Source organism: Brassica napus, chromosome C3 (assembly GCF_020379485.1).
Source record: "Brassica napus cultivar Da-Ae chromosome C3, Da-Ae, whole genome shotgun sequence".
NCBI lineage: Eukaryota > Viridiplantae > Streptophyta > Magnoliopsida > Brassicales > Brassicaceae > Brassica > Brassica napus.
In genome coordinates this window covers 46,370,242-46,379,487 of record NC_063446.1, presented here as the reverse complement: position 1 = coordinate 46,379,487, position 9,246 = coordinate 46,370,242, and the positions used below count along the sequence as shown (strand labels likewise).

Below are 9,246 nucleotides of genomic sequence, written 5' to 3'. Positions count from 1 at the left end.
TTTTTGTCCACTCTTGGGTATATATGTTTGCAACACCGATCTCACCCTTCTCCTCATTTCATTTTATGCTTATAAAATGTCTTAGTTTTTACTCTCTTATGTATTTTTTTGTTGTCGCCTTTTGACATAAGAAGACTAATCACAATATTTATAAAACTTGACATGCAAATAATTTTATTTCATTCTAATTACCCGAAATATCTACCATAAAATTTTTAAATCTAAAACTGTAGTTACAATAAACATAAGAAAATACACATATTTCTTAAAATTTTACAGATTAGCATATATTCTTAAACGATAAGGTATTAAATTTAATATACTGGCATCAAATTTTCTTATTTTAAAAATAAAATTAGTTTTTTTCCGTCAACTGTATTTTCATTAAATAAAAGTCTAATGGACTATTACAAAGTAATGTTAAAAATCCAACTGCGCCCATTTACATTTATTATTAAGCCCAAGCCCAAAATAACAAAGCTAATCTAATGACCAGCTACCATCAGTCACCTCATCTTCTGCATCCGCCACATGTCCCACTGCTTCTCTCCTTGATAACACGCGTCAACAGTTATAACTTCTAGAGAATGGGACATTTGGAGACGACGGAGACATCTCCTCCACGGTTTGCTCATCCACCACCGCCGGATTCATCAACCTCACTGAAATCCTCTTTCACCTCTATCGACGCCTTAGTCAAGTCATCCAGCATCTTCAGATTATAGACTTAAGATTGCTCCAATTACATACTAGGAAACTTTGTCGGATTGCTCCAATGAATGCCTACTCCACTGACAACCTTTTGGACCTTCTGGACCAATTCAAGCTTAACCTTTCATCATTCTCTTCCTTTCCAACAGGAAAACTTTACCCATATGCCAAATACCGGCTATAGAGAAGGTAAAAACTGACTTCCAAAGAAAGGCGTCGAAAGCATATCCTCTGATGAGGATAACTTGATTCAATCTAAACAGAATTTAATCAACTCCCACGGAAAAAAAACAACGATAGAAGTTTCGTCTATATTAACAAACAAAACTTTATTAAACAATCCCAAGAACAGAGGTAGAATAAGACCATTATGGAAAACTCTGTCTTGAGTTACTTACACTTCAAAATCGGCTTAACTGAAGAAATATTTCGTTATCAGAAAAGAATATTCGCCGAGCGAAAGTAAAAATTTACAACAAAAGTCAAAAGATAGTTCTTTTCCTCTCTATTCAAACTCTATCTTTTGAAAGATTTGTGTTTGGTAAGAAGCATAGAGTTTTTAAGAGAGAAGGCCTCTATTTAGGAGAGGAAAGAGAATCTCAAAAAAATAAAATTAGCTTATTGATGACTATCCAATTTAGACATTTTATTTACCTTCGGATAATTTTTAATAACATTTCAATATATTTTTTTGTCAGCAATAACATTTCAATATTATTAATATATTAATACATTGTGGATATCATGTATGTTAAACTAAACGAACGGACCCACAAGCTTGGCCAAACTGTTTAACTGAGTTGGAGGTCATTCAAATTCTCCAGATATGATTTCCGGACTTCAGAATCAGCTACATCCCAAAGACGCAAAATGTAATTGCTGATTCGTTGGTTAGGAATGCCCGTTCTTTTCATAGATCTCTTTGTTTCATTGGTTATTCTATTCCGGTCTGGTTATCCGGACCACCTCAAGTTTGAGTAATAGAATAGCAATTTCCTGCAAAAAAAAAAAAAAAAAAAAAACTAACCGAACATGTTTTTAATATGTTGACTTTGTATCTACTAAGTCTACGGAGTAAGAGTCTCAGAAAAGGACATTGCAAACTCATCTCTTTTTCTATAGGAAAGAGTTTGTATTTCTCGGGAGTTCTCGGAAAGTCTTGTGTGGAACTATTCTATATGCAAAAGAAATATTTTTTTTTAAAGAAATAGTTTTATTATTTATATGTTTTGTGATAATCAGAACTCAGCGGATATAATCTAACGTTTCGACAAACCATTTTTACCCAATGATGTGGAAATGATCAATTCGAATTTAGTATATAAAATATAATGGAATATTCTTGTGTGACCTTTTTATCGCTATCGTGTATGCATGAAATGTAGTTCTAGATGCGAAAGTTAATGAAAACTAGATACAAACCAGCGTTGCGCGAGGACATTGTTTCGTCAAATCTTCATTAAAATTATTCGGATTAGCCCTGAACATTTGGTTCTTGGTTTTAGTTTCGGTTTGTTTCTACAAGTGTAGGATCTGTTCGAGTATTTAGACAATTTGGTTCGGCTCCGGTTTAGTTTTTGGTTTTTGGTTTGGTTAACAAAGATAGGAATTTGCTAATATCCGAGATAATTTAAGATCACATTTGGCTCTGGTTCGGTTCCAGTGTTTTGGTTAATTTTTGTTTAAAATCATAAAATTTGGGTATCTTTTTATTAAATATCATAATTGTTTTTTGTTTTCGAATCAAAATTTTAATAATTCAGATTTTATATTTTTGGATAAAAATGTTCTGGTAATTCATTTTTATTTCGGTTTATAAATATTATTTCAATTTTTTTATTATTTTAGAACTAAATATAGTTAATATTTTTAAGTATGTAAGTTCTATTATAATAATTTACATACCCATTTGGAGTTCCGATTATGTTTCGGAGTTTTGGTTTTGGAGATATATGATTTGCTTGGTAGAATCCAAACTCAACATATTTTTTGGTTCTGCTCTTCGGCCCAAGATAAATGTGCTCATGTCTATTCAGATTATTTTATACAATTTTTAAATTTATAGTTTAGATTTGTGCTATATAATATGTGGATATATATATATATATAATAATTTTAATTAATACATATATATAAGATATTTTCTTAACATCTATAAAATTTATTTGTATTATAATATGTTTTGTACATGATATGTTAGTTTATAATATTATTTTCTATAAATTAAGGAGGTGATTTTGTTTTAAGCTTATATGTTTTTAAATTACTGTATAAAAATATTTATTTTAAAATAATTAAAATAGTTATTTTAAAATAATTGAAATAGTTATTTAAAAATAATTAAAATGGTTGATAATTTTAACCGATTTTTTTTAATATTATTTTTTAATTTCGAGTTTTATTAAACTTTTAAACATTATTATTATCAGAATGTATTATTATCAGATATTTTTTATTTAAAATATTTTTTATGGTTGGTGATACGTCCTAAATTAGGGAAAGGATCACTCAATCGGACTTAAGAATATGAACTTGCCAAAAGGGAAAACTGGTAGATTGAATGGTGACATAAGAGGGGCGGAGAGTCTCTTGATACTACCGAGCTTCGATTGTTGCTTGATATGACGCACAAGTCCAACAAAGGAAGAAATAGTGGATTGAAGGGTCGCACAGCAGATGCGGAAGGCTGCTGATATTCCCGAAGCCAATATCTTGCCGGATGTGACGCACCGGTCCAACAAAGAAGCAATCTCGATCCGTTGCTTGATATGACGCACAAGTCCAACGGGAAAGAGGTGTTTACTTGGAGCTAACCACACCCAGAAACGAGAAGTGAGAATCCATCTCAAGGTTCCAAAAATAATAATCAAAGCTTATTTTATTTCGTTGATCTAATGACCTTTATATAATAGGCAAAGTATACAAAAGGTTGGAATACAAACGACTAGTCAAACATAGAAATTAGCAACTTATAAAAACAAGGAAGACTTGACCAATGACCTTGAATTGACCAAAAATCATAAATGTCTTGACTTGACCGAAATTGAAAGATTGTGGTCGCCAAACTCTTCGGCTGATCTCGTGCTTCCACATGGTCGACGGTCTCTGAATTGCCGTCTGATTGATATATTATACGACCATCACTTATAATTTCTTGTTGGGCATTTCTTTCTTTGGGCTTCTTGATTTGTTTCTGCTGCTGATTCGGGGCGCATCATTCCCTCCTCCTTTAAAAAGATTTGTCCTCAAATCTGTCTTTCTTTAGCTTCAGATGGGATGATCTCTTGACATTCCGTAGAACTTTTTTTTTTTAATAAAGAAAAGAAGATGAAAGGTAGAAGATGGATGAAGAAGATGGAAAGATGAGAAAAATGAACAGACAAGTGCCGGTTGAGTGGCTCTGATACCACTTGATACGTCCTAAATTAGGGAAATGATCACTCAATCGGACATAATAATATGAACTCGCCAAAAGGGAGAACTGGTGGATTGTATGGTGACACAAGAGGGGCGAACAGTCTCTTGATACTACCGAGCTTCGATTGTTGCTTGATATGATGTACAAGTCCAACAAAGGAAGAAATGGTGGATTGAAGGGTCGCACAGCAGATGCGGAAGGCTGCTGATATTCCCGAAGCCAATTTGTTACCGGATGTGACGCACCGGTCCAACAAAGAAGCAATCTCGATCCGTTGCTTGATATGACGCACAAGTCCAACGGGAAAGAGGTGTTTACTTGGAGCTAACCACGCCAAGAAACGAGAAGTGAGAATACATCTCAATGTTCCAAAAATAATAATCAAAGCTTATTTTATTTCATTGATCTAATGGTCTTTATATAATAGGCAAAGCATACAAAAGGTTGGAATACAAAAGACTAGTCAAACATAAAAATTAGCAACTTATAAAAACAAGGAAGACTTGGCCAAAGACCTTGAATTGACCAAAAATCATAAATGTCTTAACTTGACCGAAATTGAAAGATTGTGGTCGCCACACTCTTCGGCTGATCTTGTGCTTCCTCATGGTCGACGGTCTCTGAATTGCCGTCAGATTGATATATTATACGACCATCACTTATAATTTCTTGTTGGGCCTTTCTTTCTTTGGGCTTCTTGGTTTGTTTCTCCTGCTGATTCGGGGCGCATCATTCCCTCCTCCTTTAAAAAGATTTGCCCTCAAATCTGTCTTTCTTTAGCTTCAGATGGGATGATCTCTTGACTTTCCGTAGAACTCTTTTTTTTTTAATAAAGAAAGAAGATGAAAGGTAGAAGATGGATGAAGAAGATGGAAAGATGAGAAAAATGAACAGACAAGTACCGGTTGAGTGGCTCTGATACCACTTGATACGTCCTAAATTAGGGAAAGGATCACTCAATCGGACTTAAGGATATGAACTCGCCAAAAGGGAGAACTGGTGGATTGAATGGTGACACAAGAGGGGCGGAGAGTCTCTTGATACTACCGAGCTTCGATTGTTGCTTGATATGACGCACAAGTCCAACAAAGGAAGAAATGGTGGATTGAAGGGTCGCACAGCAGATGCGGAAGGCTGTTGATATTCATGAAGCCAATTTGTTGTCGGATGTGACGCACCGGTCCAACAAAGAAGCAATCTCGATCCGTTGCTTGATATGACGCACAAGTCCAACGGGAAAGAGGTGTTTACTTGGAGCTAACCACACCAAGAAACGAGAAGTGAGAATCCATCTCAAGGTTCCAAAAATAATAATCAAACCTTATTTTATTTCATTGATCAAATGGCCTTTATAGAATAGGCAAAGCATACAAAAGGTTGGAATACAAAAGACTAGTCAAACATAGAAATTAGCAACTTATAAAAACAAGGAAGACTTGACCAAAGACCTTGAATTGACCAAAAATCATAAATGTCTTGACTTGACTGAAATTGAAAGATTGTGGTCGCCAAAATCTTCGGCTGATCTTGTGCTTCCACATGGTCGACGGTCTCTGAATTGCCACCATATTGATATATTATTTGACCATCACTTATAATTTCTTGTTGGGCTTCTTGATTTGTTTCTGCTGCTGATTCGGGGCGCATCAGTTGGTTTGCAGCAGTTCAAGAATGGTCAGTTTGTTGTGTTCTTTGCGTCAAAAAAAGATTTCAAAAGAAAAAGTCTGTTTCTAAGAAAAAGCGCAAGCGGGAGAAGCTCAAGCAAGGAGTCCCTGCTCCTGGAGAACAAAATCCACATTACATTCACTCCTTGCATTGTTTAAAGCTGGATAAAGGAGTCCCTGAGTCCTTGCAGTTTTTTGGTTTGTTTTCATAACTTTTTTCTTTGTGTCATAAGCTAAGCTGGATAAGAAGTTGTCTTCTCTTAGTTTTGAATGTGATTACAAAAAGTATTGTTCTTGGAAGGTTAAATGGACATGCATCAAACTTCAGCTTCAGCTACAAAGGTAACAAAAAAATATAATAATCAGAGCATTTCACAAAACGCCTCTAATGTTACCATAAGAGAAGAAAGTTCGTTTATCCGCTCTAATGGATTAACTGCCGTCTTTTCTTGTGTTGCAGCTTACACCCATGAAGCATCTCCAACCAAAGTTGTGCATGACTGTATATATGTCGTCCTTCTCCGGATGAAGAATATATGCATGATGCATTTAATCTATTACAAATCATAAAATGTTACAGAGTTGAATACAAAAAAACATATGAACTAAACTTTATTAAGGAGAAAGGGTATCCTTAACTTCAATCCAGCTCTGTTTCCGAAGCTTTTTAACATCATTCTTTTCACCTAGCTCCTCAACATTATAATATCTTCACAATTTCCAGAAGAAGTATGTAGGCTACAAAGCAGTACATGAATTGTAGCGTTAAAAGGATTGATCTTTAGAATGATATGCACAGATTTTTGAGTGAGATCAATATTTCCTTGAGTTTTACATACATAGAGTAGGGTCTTCCACACGACTACATCAGGTTCCAACTTCATTTCATTGATGAGTTTAACAGCTTCATCTAAATGTCCAGCACGAGCTAGCAAGTCGACTACACGAGCAATGTTCTTTTTTTCAGTGCAAGCCCGTGTTCACTTTGGATGAATGATCAAGCCATCTTCCACCTACCCAACATGACTACAGGCAGTAAGAACACCGACAAAGGTTACATGGTTTTGGCTCCAGCCTGAACTTTTCATTTCCTTGATAATGTGAGAGCTTCTTCTCCAAATCCAAACTGTGCGTATTCAACTAACAAAGTGCTCCACAAAACTATATCTTTGTTGTACATTGAATAAAATATCCTTCTCGCTTTCTCCAATGACCCAAACTTTACATACATATCAATGAGTCATTTTGTCATAATTTTTTTAAGAACCAAGCCAATTTTTAGATTATTGCAACGGACTTGATTTCCTAGTTTCAGAGATAAAATTTTCACACAAGCACGTAACAGAAGATTACACATGGTTATGTGATCTGTATTTCATCATCTTAACAATTCAACTCTGCTGACTGTTCATGTCGCAAACATGCCGTCTGAATAGCATTCCAAGAAACAAAATCTGCTTTGTTTCTAAAATCTTCAAACATCCTTAAACAACAGTACAAATCAAAGAAGTAGCTGTACATTGTAAGCAAGAGTTGCAAACTGAAAGATCTATCAGCAAACTATATTTGATGATGAAAGAGTGAATGTATGATCCACCATTAATGAAATCGAGCCTGGCCACAAACATAGCAGATATAAACTTGACCAAAACCAAAACTTATGATGCACCATTCATGAAAACGTTAATCAGTCAATCTACCTGTTTCCGGATTCAAAACCCTAACTCCAGTTTAAACCAAAATAACCTGAATCAGATGAAAGCCTCGATGGCTGAATTATCAATTAGGTTCAGACGTCTCTGGAATTATCAATCTCCAGCTGAGTTCCTATTTTTTTTCAGTACTCTATAAAAATCTGAACAACAACGACATGATTTCTAGATAATTTGTTTAAAGAATATGCTTAATTTAATAAGATAGTTAAGAAAAAAAAATCATAACTTTCGATAAATACATATCATATAGCGTGTTTGTATACTTAGTCACAACATATTTAATAAGTCAAAATTTAAAACATGCCACCGTAATTTCAAATAGAACTTTGTTTTAATAGATTAGATATTTCAATAATGTCTCATTCACCAATGCAGAGGTTTTATAAACATAAATCACAAAATATTTTTTGCATGAATCATGAAATTTTACACTCTACAAAAACAACAAAAGTCATTTGTAACACAGTAATGATTTTAGGCAAAAACAAAAAAACACAAATGTATTACTTTAGTTTTGACAGAGATAGTTTTAAAGATCCACTGCATGTAATTGTATTTTGCTTCCACAAATGTATTACTTTAATTTGAACTCGCCATGTAATTTTAATTGTATTAAAATTCTTGTGTAAGCTCAAGCTTATATGCGTAAAAAAATTCGAGATGTTTTGTATGAGTGGAGATTATATCAGTATACAAAGTTCAAAATAAAATGATTATTGTAGTGATTGGTTGGGCTGCAGGAAGTGATTTAAACTTTGATTTTTTAAGAGCTTTTAGAACCACCACTCATATTTTATATTAGTTTTTAAAGTTACCGTAAAAAAATTAAAGATACAGCCAAAAAACAAAAAAAAAATGGCTGTAAATGTCTTATTTTCTAAAACCTCACCTTTTTACCGGTAGAAAATTTTAATGTTATATCCCTTAAAGCTAAATCAAAAAATTCTATAGAATAAATTCTAAAGTATATTTTCTAGAGTTGCAGCCCAACCAATCAGCCCCTATAGCAACATATATAGTGGTGTAGGAACTTAAAGATTTAGGATATTAGTATTATCTTTTTAACAAATGTAATTGGTTAATAATATATTGATCAATAGATATAGTTTTGCATTATAAAGAATATTCATTGAGATATTCTATGGAAATATTTATATTTTAAAAATCAAAACCTTTAAAAGTATTTTTTTTTGTTAAAATATTCTAACGATTATTTAAATATTAGTAAAAATTAAATATTTCTGGTTAAAATATTCTAACATTTATTCAATAGTAATCAGTTAGGTTTTTGACAAAGGTGTCCAAAATAGTTAATATTTTGCAAGCATAATATTTTTACCGTATATGTGTACTCCTATATTTTCAAAACTTTTATTTGTTAGCATATATTGAGGAATATATGAACCAGTTGTAACAAGTTATGCACAATTATACTATAATAATACATAATCGATTTTTTTTCCTCAGACCTCTATTTTATTACTAAAATTTGAGGTGGTCTGGGAAACCAGACCGGAACAAAAAAAATGTAATACATATTCATGTGAAAGGTCTAACTTAGTTAATTAATCAGAAATTATATTTTTCAAAAAAAGGAATAAAAAATTGAGAAATCGAAGAATCTATTCTCCAGTCCTGACAACTCCTTCAGTTTAGTGAAAAAGCTCGGCTATGCTTCTGGATCTTGAATCATTGAGATTAAGTTTTTATAGTCGGTGCCAAAAACACGTCGATAGAT

The 9,246-nt window shown here is 33.2% G+C and overlaps 1 pseudogene; it reads right to left on the bottom strand.

Annotated features, from left to right (window-relative positions):
* Positions 1–4,914: 4,914 nt before the first annotated feature.
* LOC106384481 lies at positions 4,915–7,421 on the bottom strand (annotated as a pseudogene).
* Positions 7,422–9,246: the final 1,825 nt, after the last annotated feature.